Source organism: Cervus canadensis, chromosome 32 (assembly GCF_019320065.1).
Source record: "Cervus canadensis isolate Bull #8, Minnesota chromosome 32, ASM1932006v1, whole genome shotgun sequence".
Classification (NCBI taxonomy): Eukaryota; Metazoa; Chordata; class Mammalia; order Artiodactyla; family Cervidae; genus Cervus; species Cervus canadensis.
The window spans coordinates 24,985,300-24,997,896 of record NC_057417.1 but is presented as its reverse complement, the minus strand read 5'-3'; the positions used below and the strand labels follow the sequence as shown (position 1 = coordinate 24,997,896).

At 42.5% G+C, this 12,597-nt stretch overlaps 1 long non-coding RNA gene across 2 annotated transcripts in view; it reads right to left on the bottom strand.

Moving 5' to 3' along the window:
• LOC122433104 overlaps positions 1-1,994 on the bottom strand; it is a 481,223-nt gene extending 479,229 nt beyond the window's left edge. For both annotated transcript variants that reach the window (XR_006267029.1, XR_006267028.1), the window contains exon 1: positions 1,847-1,994. This is a non-coding gene — a long non-coding RNA (uncharacterized LOC122433104). The remainder of the gene's footprint in view (positions 1-1,846) is intronic.
• Positions 1,995-12,597: the final 10,603 nt, after the last annotated feature.

Below are 12,597 nucleotides of genomic sequence, written 5' to 3'. Positions count from 1 at the left end.
AAGCTATGGTTCCTGTTTTATAACGCCCTTTCCATTTCTCTTCTCTGAAGAGAGAGGGGAAAAGGTGATGAAAGCCAGGTTTTGGAACAGAATCCTGGCTTTTTCTTGCCAGAATTAGCCCTCAGTAAGAAAGAAGCAAGCGGACTATCAGATTAATTTCAGAGAAGACTATGCATATTGACAAAACAATGCCCATTTACATCAAATATGTCACATGTATTATTTCACATATTGGTATGGTAATTAGTAATACTATAAATAGCCATGGCAACATATGAACAAGTGAGTTTTTCTAACTGAACATTATGATTATTTAAAAAATAAGCACATTTTATCTTTTAAAGGAAAATTGTATTTTGATACAAGTATACAGACTTGTTACTATATTGAATCTTACATTTCTCTCTTAAAATTATCACCATTTTGAATTTTGTCACATATAGTCACATATAGGGACAAAAGTCCCTACATTTCTTACTTTTTTACAATATTTTTAAGTGAAGTGAAGCGACTCAGTCATGTCTGACTCTGCGACCCCATGGACTGCAGCCTGCCAGGCTCCTCCGTCCGTGGGATTTTACAGATTAGAATACTGGAGTGGGTTGCCATTTCCTTCTCCAGGGGATCTTCCCAACCCAGGGATCGAACCCAGGTCTCCCGCATTGCAGGCAGGCTCTTTACCATCTGCACCACCAAGGGATCTGACTTTCCAGGTGGCTCAGTGGTAAAGAATCTGCCCACCAACGCAGGAGATGGGTTTGATCCCTGGGTTGAGAAGATCACCTGGAGTAGGAGATGGCAACCCACTCCAGTATTCTTGCCTAGGAAACGCCATGGAGAGGGGCCTGGTGGGCTATAGTCCATGGGGTCACAAAAGAGTCGGACACGATTTAGCAACAAGACAACAGCAACAATGGTGTCTTTTTATCACAGAAGCAATGCATGAGAATTATAGTGAGCTTAGAAAAATAAAATTTCAGGCTAATATAAAGAAAAAAATTACCTATTATACTACTACTCAGAAATAATAACGGTTCATAACTTGTTGAATTTCATGTATTTATACATAATATACATATTATATAAAAATATACAAATTGGCATCATCTAATATAAAAGAAACATAATAATACTTTGCCTTTTCCTATCCATAACCTTCATCCTAGTCAACCTCCATCAGCCTCTAGGGCCCATCTACCTGGAGGGGTTTATTAGAGAAAGAAACCACAGAAACTAAAGTAAAATTCAGCTTCTGGAATTCAAAAATAGGATTTTGTCAGATAATACCTTGCAATTCCAGGTATTACCTAAAGAAAGCTTTGTCTAAATTTCTTAATCTCCCTCACTCCAACACATCCCAAACCAAGGATTTTTATGATCCAAATTAAAGACATATATATTTAAGAGAAGCAACAGAAACAAAACAAAGCAGTCTCACTGGGCAAACAGACCTCTAGCTCAGTAGTTCTCAAAGTGTGGTCCTTGGACCAACAGCATCAGCAACTCCAGAAACTCTGGGAATGAGGCCTGGTAACCTGTGTTAACAAGACCTCCAGATGACTGTCACAAGTGTAACAACCACCACTCTGGCTTGAACTTGACTTTGACCTGAGCCACAGAAAAGTACCCTGTGTCTACTGGTAGCACTTCATTCTAGTGGTAAGCAAACCACCTAAGAGGAATATTTGAAATTCTGATCTTGAAAAACTAAAAACATAGAGTGATGATATTAAAACTTTTGATACATCCTCTCTCTGTGATATATCAAAATGACCATCAGTGATGAACACAGAATCACAAAATCTCTGATACAGAAGGGATCTCAGAGATCATCAAGTCCACTCACCCTGTTTATAAATTGAAAAACTGAGGTCCAGGAAGAGCACGCATTGTCCCAAGGTGCCACCTCTGGTTGGTGGGAGAGCCAGACCAGAACGAACGTGAGAATCCAGATTCGTGGTCCAGCTGTCTTTTTCATGAGATCATGTTTGTGAAACTCTCTGAAAAATATAAAGTGTGAAGTGGTTGCATTATATGAATACTGAATTGAGTTCAGATCATTTGAATTCCAAATCTTAAAGAGCCAAAGTTAAACGTATGTGCAAATTTGTTCTCTAAGCCCTGTCCAAATGCAAATAAAAAATGAATGAACAGCATTGCCTTAGAGTTACAGAACACTTCAGAACATTGTTATTGATATTAAGAAATGTAATGAAAAAGCATCAGGCACTAACTTCCAATACCTTCTTTTTGTGTTTTCTTCCCAAAATACATGTGATGCCATAGAAATCTGAGAGAAATTTCCACTGCCTGTAGGGTCAATAGACCTGAGTAGAGAAAGGTAATATGTGGGTTTCTTTTCTTCTATTTCACAAGGAAAGAAACTCAAGCATCATGAAAGAATGTGGGAGGCCAATAGACACTTCCATCACCCTCGATCCTGAGAAACTAGAGCAAAAGCAACAACAACAAAAAAGTAGACAAGAATACTATTGGAAATGATGGTAGTCAGAACACTGCCCTCCACTGGCCCCAGCCTCAGTCCCACCCCATCTTTCAACTTCCCTTTAGAATGAAACTCACGGGAATGCACAAGGTTGACTGAGTCAGAGACTTTCAGGGTTTTTTATTTTTCTTCTTCTTATTATTATTACATTTCACTTCATTGTACTTTTCAAATGTTGCCCCAGCATGTGGAATCTTCCCAGACCAGGGATCAAACCCGTGTCTCCTGCATTGGCCAATGGATTCTTAATCTTAACCTCTGGACCACCAGGGAAGTTCCTAAAAGATCTAAATAGGCATGTGAGGCAAGGTGTTCATGATATAGGGCTGATTTTAAAAGATTAGAAGAAACAAACAAAAATTCGTGATACAGAGAATAGATTGGTGATTTCCAGAGGCAGGGGTTGGGAGGGTTGAAAAAATGGGTGAACTCTTCTGTCTTTTAGTTTAAATAGACTGAATTTTTATATTTTTTTTAAAAGGTCATAAGATACCATGACTATTATTTGAATATCATTCCATTTACATAGGGCTTCCTAGGTGGCTCAAATGATGAAGAATCTGCCCACGATGCAAGATACCTGGGTTCGATCCCTGGATCGGGGAGATCCCCTGGAGAAGTGCATGGCAACTCACTCTGGTATTCTTGCATGGAAAATTCCATGGACAGAGGAGCCTGGCAGACTAAAGTCCATGGAGTCACAAACAGTCAGACACAACTGGGCAACTAACACTTTCACTTTTACTTTTCTAGGTGGCTCAGAAATAAAGAATCCTTCTGCCAATGCTGGAATCGCAAGAGACTCAGGTTTGATCCCTGGATCAGGAAGATCCCCTGGAGGAGGAAATGCCAATCCACTCCAGTATTCTTGCCTGGAGAATCCCACGGACAGAGGAGCCTGGCGGGCTTCAGTCCATGGGGTCGAAGAGAGTCCCACACGACTGAGTGCAGCTGCTTTCACTCTGTAGCCACAGTTAAGTAGTTGCAGCAGAGACGATACAGTCCTCCTGAGAAACCTAAAATATTTACCGTCTGATCCTTTACAGAAAGTCTACCAGTACCTGGCTTAACACAACAATGATTTATTATTTCTCCCAGTGCTATGGCTGGCTGGGCTCAGCTGAGCAGGTTTTTTCCCTCTACATTGTCCTGATGAGGCTGCATTCATCTGAGAACTTGACTCATGCTAGAACATCCAAGATGGTCTACTCACATGTCTGGGGCCTTAGTCCTATCGGATGGAGCATCTTGATTCTCTTCCAGGCAGTCTCCCTCTCTGGTCTCTTACTATTCATTTGTCCATCCCAAGTGTCTTAATTGAAACTTCAGGAGAGAGAGCAAAAGCAGGAGCTACCAAGCCTCCTAGGTCTTAAGAGACCTAGGCCCAGAACCTACACAGCATCCCTTCCTTTGCCTTCTACTGGTCAAGGCAAGTCACAGGTCAGTCAAGACAGAAGGACAGAGGACTCTCCACTCCTGATGAGGAGGAGCAACATGGATGTTCAGAGAGAGCAGAAATTGGTGGTGGTTTTCTCTGGAGGCTATCTATCATATAAAGCACACGGTAAGTATTTCCTGAATGAAGGCAGGAGAGCTTTAAACAGGCATAAACACAGAAAGAAAAGGAAGCACCCAGAGAAAACCATAATTCAAAAAAGACACATGCACCCCAATGTTTATTGCAGCACTATTTAAAACAGCCAGGGTATGGAAGCAACCTAGATATCCATCAATGGAGCAATGGATAAAGAAGATGTGGTATATATACACAATGGAGGCCATAAAAAGTCACAAAAAGGAACCAAATTGGGTCATTTCTAGAGATGTGGATGGACCTACAGACTGTCACACAGAGTGAAATGACTCAGAAAGAAAAAATATCATATATTAACGCATAAATGTGGAGTTTAGAAAAATGATACAGATGATCTTAGCGAAACGGAATACAGACACAGACGTAGAGAACAGACACGTGAACACCCAGGGGAGAAAAGGGAGGGATGAGCTGGGAGATTGGAATTGACAGACATACACTATCAATACTATAGGTAACTAATAAGAACCTGCTCTTAGCTCAGGGAATTCCACTCAGTGCTCTGTGCTGACCTCAAAGGGAAGGAAATGCCAAAAGAGAGGGGATGTATGTGTACATAGAGCTGATTCACTTTGCTATGCAGCAGAAACTAACACAACATGGTAAAACAACTGCACTTCAATCAAAATTGATTTTAAAAACGAAAGAAAAAGGAGCAAAGTAACAGGACATGCTTTAGGTTATCCGCATAGGGAAGCAAGGTCTCCCGGAGCTGCCTGCCCTAAGGGGGCACCAGTGGAGGTGAAGAAAGATCCCAGGTGAGCACAGAAAGAAAGGGAGAGAAGTGGGGAACAGTCAGCGAAGCCACTGGGAGTGGAAGGCTCTGGGGGTGAGGTCAGATACCAGGTCTACATAGCAGGAAACACCAGGTCTCCTCAGAACAAATACTCGAGTCAGACTTTGACCCATCGATGCCAGACGAGAACTAGCAGTGACTGAAGAGGAGGCAAAGCAGCAAGCTTCTGTATCTGCAGCGTCTGCCTGGATGTACTGGACAGCCTTCTCTTGTGCTGGTCTTGGGTCAGACCAGACGGCTAACCTCAGTGAACCCGACTCCTCAGGTTTGGTGGACGTGTCCTGAGAGCATCAGACAAACTAGTGATCCAAACTACTTAGTTAACAGGCTTAGGAGAACTTGGGACAAGCCAAGAAAGGAACATGGCAGCTTCAACTACAACAGAAAAAAAAAAAAAAAAAACACATTACCTTCCAATGACATACATAAGCTGTAACTAGCAGAACCAGCAACTCGGCAGGTAAAATGACTAGAAGGAGACAAGACTCATGTTCATGATTGCATGCAACCCTGTGAAGATGTTAAAACTTCCCCCGTTTCACAAAAGAGGAAACTGAAGCTTGCAGAGATGAAAGAACTCCCCCACGTTCATATAGCTAACATGCAGAAGAAGCATGATTTGGATCTGATTCTGCTTGAAATCTAAAACAGTCATGTTGCTTCCCTATGATAGAATACAGATTACTATATATGGAAAATGTAAAAATGTGAGGCTTCATCTGCCTAGCAAAGTGTCTCAACATATGTCCTATGCAATACTCGTATCTTGAAAACAGTCCTCCAAAAAAATGATCCCAAGGTAAGGAAGCATGAGAGCTGATGCATGCAAGAGCCCCCTGTGAAAGTCACATGAGCATTTTATATTTAAACAGAAATCTGTCTGAAATCCAAATCCGTTTTTCTCACGGATTGTCCACCAATATTCTGAAGAACTAGAGTTTTAAGGAACAATATTTTGGGAACATTCTGTCTAGGAGGATGAAGCATTGAGAGACCACTATTTTAATAATCTCATTAATTATGTGACCACTGAGAACACATTTTTGGCAACCACTGGAATTTAGAGTACCCCATGAAGGTTGAAGCAGTTTTAATGCACACAAAAAGAGATCTTACTCTTCACAGCCTAAAGTAAGTTTAAAAACTTTGCTGCCATGCTAAATTAAAACAGAGAAAGCCATAATCATGTTATTAAAGAACAGCTCCCCATGGTCTCCCCAAAGTGGCTGTGGGTGTCAGAATTAGAGGTACACTATTGTATCGGTTCCAGGATTTTGTAGAGACTCAGGACAAATTTGACTCAACTGACCGGGTCTGTCACAGCTGGCTCTGGGTTCATTTCTCTGGTCTCTATTCTGCGGAGGGTACCTGGAAAAATCAGCAGCTTTCTATCCTGCCATGTTTACATAATCCCAGTAACTCAGAACTGAGGTGGCAGTTAATTTTGCATTGCTGGTGGAAATGGAAAATGGTGCAGCTGCTATGGAAAACAGTATGGGAGTTCATCCAAATTTAAAAATAGAATTACCACCGTATGATCCAGCAATTTCACTTCTGGGTATACACCCAACAGTATTAAAAGCAAAGACTCTAGGTGATATTTGGACACCCATTTTTCACAGCAGCATTCTTCTCAGTAGCCAAAAGGCAGAAGTCACCCACACGCCCACTGACAATTGAAATGGACGAGCAGAATGTGCTATGTACATAGGAGGCAATCCTTTTCAGTCTTAAAAAGGAAGGAAATTCTGACACATCCTGCAATATGGATGAACCTTGAAGACACGCTCAGTGAAATAAGTCAATCACAAAAAGACAACTACTGTATAGTTCCACTTAGGTGACTTATGGAGGGCAGTCCAATTCATGGAGACAGAAAATAGAATGGTGGTTGCTAGGGGCTGATGGAAGAGGAAGAAAGCAGTTATTGTTTAATGCAAACTGAGTTTCAGTTTGGGGAAAATGGGAAGAGTTCTGGAGATGGATGGTGGTGATGGTTACATAGCCATGTGAATGTATGTACTACTACTAAACATGGTCAAGATAGAGAGTGGCCCCAGTGGCCATGTGGGTTAAGGTGTGGTACTTACAAAAACACCCAGGGTTTCCCTGGTGGCTCAGATGGTAAAGAATCTGCCTGAAATGCAGGAGATCCAGGTTCAATCCCTGGGTTGCGAAGACCCCCTGAAGAAGTGAATGGCTATCCACTCCAGTATTCTTGCCTGGAGAACTGAATGGACAGAGGAGCCTGGTGGGCTACAGTCCATGGGGTCGCAAAGAGTCGGACATGACTGACCCACTAACATTTTCACATATAAAACTGGTTAAGATGAGGGACTCCCTGGTGATCCACACTTCCACTGCAGGGGGTGCCGGTTTGATCCCTGGTCGGAAAACTAAGATCCTGCCTGCAGGTCTAGAAACTAAGGTCCCTCATGCCTCGAAGTATAGCCAAGAGGTTTATTTAAAAAAAAAAAAAAGAAAGGTTAACGATGCTAAATTTTGTTGTGTGTATTTCATACAGGAAAGGAGGGAGAAAGTGGAGGTTAGATAATGTTTTATTTCGCATCTCACAGGAGCAAGGAGGTCTTCCTGACAGCAAGGCTGAGCTTGGAGCCCCACACCCACCCCCAACCTCTCAGCCCTCCTAGTAGATTTACATGGGGCAGAGCTCTGCCCGCCCCCAACTCCCGCCATCCAGAGGGAGGGGCGAGCCCTGCAGCTGGTTAATCACCTGTCACCCAATCCTTCAGTCACACCAGTCCTGGAGCAGGGATCCCACAGGTCTAACTTTCTGCGGCCTCAGGCCCCTCTTGTCCCGCATAGCGGCGAGGCGCGGCAGGTTTCAGGCCGAACAAAAGAACCAGTTTAAACCACAACAAAGAACTGCTTCAAACCTAATGAAAATCAGGTATTGAAAGAAAGAAGCCCTGTCTCTTTTTCCTAGGTCCTTTTCTTGCAGGGAGGGTGTGGGGTGGCTGGAGAGACCTGGCTCTGGAGGGGAATCCAGGATGGGCCAGTCTCCAATAAGGGCTGCGACTGGCCAGCCTCTAGGTTGACAACTGGTCCTCAAAGCCTCTGGGACCCCACACAGTTTGCTTGAACCCCACTAATCTTCCCAACTGCCACTTGTTTGCTGCCTCTTCATGATGTCCTCCTCTTTGCACTAGACTCAAAGTCAAGAACATTTCTGAAGTAGGGGTGAGATATGGGACATGGTCATCAAAACAACACGGAGGAGGTGTTTTACCCCCATGGAATTGAAAGGAAGTAGCAGGGGGAGAAGAAGGAGGAGGTGAAGGAGGAGCAGGGAGGGAAGGAAGGAAGGAAAGAAAAAAAATTTTAGTGCAATTGTGTGAAACAAAAACATGCAAGCTGATAGCATTTTCCATTGACGATGACACTGGAAAACAAGACAATATGCATTAAGTGTAACACAAACAAACATACCTTTTAACCCAGTAATTCCACTTGAGGGATTTGTTATAAGGAAATAATTTAGGACTTCCCTGATGGTCCGGTGGTTAAGAATTCACCTGCCAATACTGGGGACACAAGTTCGATCCCTGGTCGGGGAAGATTCCACATACATCGAGCAACTAAGCCCACGAACTTCAACTACGGAGCCTGTGCGCCTCAACTACTGAAACAGACATTGCTGAGAGCCTGTGTCTGCAACAAGAGAGAACACCGCAGTGAGAAGCCCGTGCGGCGCAACCAGAGAGCAGCCCCTGCTTGTCACAACCAGAGGAAGCCTGCGTGCATCAAAGAAGATCCAAGGCAGCCAAAAATAAACAAATAAAACTTTAAAAAAAGAAACAATTTAAAAGAAGCAAAAAGCTACATGCAGGAGAATAAAGATCTCAGAATTATGCCCAAAATTGAGAAACTGCAAACGATTTATCCAGTAATATGGGAATAGCTAAGTAAGGTACAAGAAATTAGCTTCATGATCTATTATGGCAAAAGAAAACATATTTTAGGCCAGAAAAGAAACATTTAAACATAAAATTTTTTCTCTGCCCTTCCGCCTCCTCTCTCCCCTCTACTGTGCATTGTGTATATGCGCTAGGCATTGATCAGACCTTCTCATCTATGGAAATACCTGCTCAGCCATAATGAGCAACATTCTCCTATCATCAACAAGACAAATCCTTAAAATATAACGTTTCTTCTTGATCTTTAAGGAGTCACAATGACCCACCACGTTGTATGTCATTTAATGTACAACACTCTGTCTCCAAAAAAAATTTATGTGACTGTGTTTTGATTTCTAGTAGGCAGAACAGTATCTCAGAACTTTCTGAGATGCTGTTCCCAGATTATAATCTTTAATTTTCCTCAAATAAAACTTTCTATTTCTTTCTTAGATCAACTGATTAATTGTTCATTGACATTGTATAGCCATAAAAATAACTATGAGAACATGTCACATTATAGAAATTTTCCAGGAAAGCATTAATTAAAAAATGAAGAATTTACATTTATGTGTATACTCCAGTTATAAGTACATAAAATATGTGCATAGAGACTAACTAGAACAGAATTTAATTTAAAGCTAAAAACTGTTATAACCATCAGTGATCATTTTTTCCTTTTCAAAATATTTTGTTTAGATTGGCTAAGATGGCAGAATTGAAAGACCCTGAGCTCACCTCCTCTCACAAACACACCAAAATCACAACTATCTGCAAAACAACCATCAATGAAAAAGACCAAAACCTGCCAGAAGAGACCTTACACAACTAAAAACATAAACAAGGGACAACAATCACTGCCATCGAATGGAAAAAAGAAAAAATAATGAAAAGACACTAGGACAGTTTAAGAGACCTCTGGAACAATATCAAGCACACTACTCTTTGCATTACAAGGATCCCAGAAGGAGAAGAGAGAGAGAAAGGGGCTGAAAGCATGTTTGAAGGCATAATAGTTGAAGACTTCTCTGATCTGGGAAAGGAAACAGTCATCCAAGTTCAGAAAGTGTAGAGTTGCACACAGGATTAACTCAAAGAGGAACACACCAAGACACGCTGTAATCAACATGACAAAAATTAAAGATAAAAAGAGAATATTAAAAGCAGCAAGGTAAAAGCAACAAATAACATACAAAGGAAACTTGTCTGCATTATCCACTTCTATACCCTCAAACTCGGGACTGTATCTAACACAAACTAAAGGTAACAGTTATCTATTGCTGTGTAACAAACTCCACAAAGCCAAGTGGCATAAAATAATAAGAAACATGAATTATCTCCTGTTACCCTGTGGCAGGAATTTCACTGCAGCTCAGATGAGTGACTGGTTTATGGTCCTCTCATGAGACTGCAGCCAAGACGTGAGCCTGTATTTATCTGAAGGTTTGACTGCAGACCTTTAGTTACGATAATACTATCAGAAGGAACCACTTCTGCCTGGGTGATGCTGACCAGAATAGGAAGTCCACCGGAAGCAGGCAGGAAGGGGCAGTCCTCAACTTCCTCCTCGCCTTTGCAGTTTCCCTCTAGCCCCAGTTTGGCAGAGCCTAACAGACAGAGAACCCTGGCAGACTACAGTCCGTGGGTTCGCAGAAGAGTCAGACACAGCTTAGCAACTAAACAACAACAGAGCCAAATGTGATTTTCAGAGATGCTTCTCCAGGATCACAGGGCAGACTACTGGAGTCAATGATTCCATGCAAAGGGTCAGAATTCCAGCAGGGAAGGGTCTTCCTGAGGTCATGTTGCTTTGAGACTCTCAGAGAGTTTTGCAAACTCTGAGCTGTAATGAGCAATTACTTTCAATGATGAGCAAATGCCTCTAAATTCATGGACTCTTATTCAGAAGCAATGTGGGGGGGCTGGAAGCTAGCGATTCATTGACTAGAGGTAGCACTTCTCAACTCAAAACAGCAAATACTTCCATTTCTATGGAGCAGGAAAAGTCTTTTATGTTTAATTTTCATCTAGCTGTGAAATGAGGTTTTAGCTGTGGGTGTCTCATTGATGCCAGCCGTGCTCAGGAGGTTCTCTCTGTCTCCAGTGTCTTTGAGATCCTTCCCCTGCAGTGTCCCCCACAGGCAGGAGCACACAGCCCAGATGAGATGGCAACTTTTCCTTAAAAATTTCCTGAGAAGGTTTTCATCCCTTAAGATTTCTTTTCAAACTTCATGCATTCTATTATCTCAGAAAGCCTCATTCAGTATCAGTTTATCTGTCATTCACCAAAAGCATCTCTAAATCAATAAAAGCTTCAAGGCAGCCAAGCTGCTTTTTTGATACTAAGGGCTGATGGGCTTATGCTGTGTGTGAGAGAGAGAGAAAATAAAGACAGGGTTTATAAGTCTTGTTAGAGGAAACAGTGATTGAAACTACCCACCCTGGGGAGGCACCATAGTAACCATTTGCATGAGTTATTTTAGGGCAGGAGATCCTGGTAAGAAACACAGAATTAACAAGCCACCACCAACCAGAAGAATTCGGGAAAGGTCAAAAGGAGACAGGAGAAGTCAGTTCACATGTCCTACCAACCTCCCAGAATCCTCCTCACTGGAATCCATCGTGGCTGAGTGATGTAGGCACCACCAGAAAGGACCCTGAATCAGAATGATTGGACAGAGACAATCCAGAAACTAATCCCAACACGGTACATCCGGAGACTGCACACCACGTGGCAGAACACTCCTCCTGAGTTCTCTTGCCCGCCTGCTCTTCACCCGGGTGCCCCTTCCCAATAAAGTCTCCTGCTTTGTCAGCATGCATGTATCCTCAGATAATTCATTTCCAAGTGTTAGACAAGAGCCCGCTCTCAGGACCTGGAAGGGGTCCCCCTTCCTGCAAGAGTTTTATTTTTCCAACATACCTGAAAAAAACCACTTGGGACTTAAATAAAGGGGTTCTTATAAATGTCTCTTATAGAAACTGATATTCATCAAAATAATATCATTCCATGAGTCAGCATCTTGAGTTTCAGTCTGGCTTGAAATCATTTGCTTTGTTGGAAAGCAGGATGATGGAAAATCTACTGTTGCCCACACCACCAGGCACAGAACTGGTGAGGAACTAGAATGGCAGGAATGGAAACAGTTCTGTTGGTTCTTTCAGATGCCTTCTTGGTCCAAGTTTTGTAATCTGACGTCCAGAGAAGTGAAATAATCTATCCAGAGGCATACAGCTGCTAAGAGGCTAAGCCAGGACTAGTATCCAGGTCTCCTAGTCCCCTGGTTGGTGCTGTGTCCACTGCCCCACGATGCATCTGTGAAACATGGGGAACATGAAATGTTCACCAGGAATCCCCTTGGGATCAGCTGGCCATGTGTTAGGGAGAAATAGTTAGTGATCCATTTAGGACAGAGTTTAAAACCCAAAAAATAAGTTCAAGGAATCAGAAATAGTTTCTCAACACTCTTTGCAAATGTTGTTGTTCAGTTGCTAACTTGCGTCCAACTCTTTGCCACCCCATGGACTGCAGCACACCAGGCTCCTCTGTCCTCCACTGCCTCCCAGAGCTTGTTCAGATTCATGTCCACTGAGTCAGTGATGCCCTCCAACCATCTCATCATCTGCCACCCTCTCTCTTCTCCTTTTGCCTTCTAAGGAGATCCATATTTGCAGAATGGGGTCTGTTAAATGGAGATTTTTTTCCCCACTTCCTTCTTGAGGATGGGAATATAGTTCAGGGTCAGAATCTGTGAAGGAATAGCTCTGCTTAACAGAGTGGTCA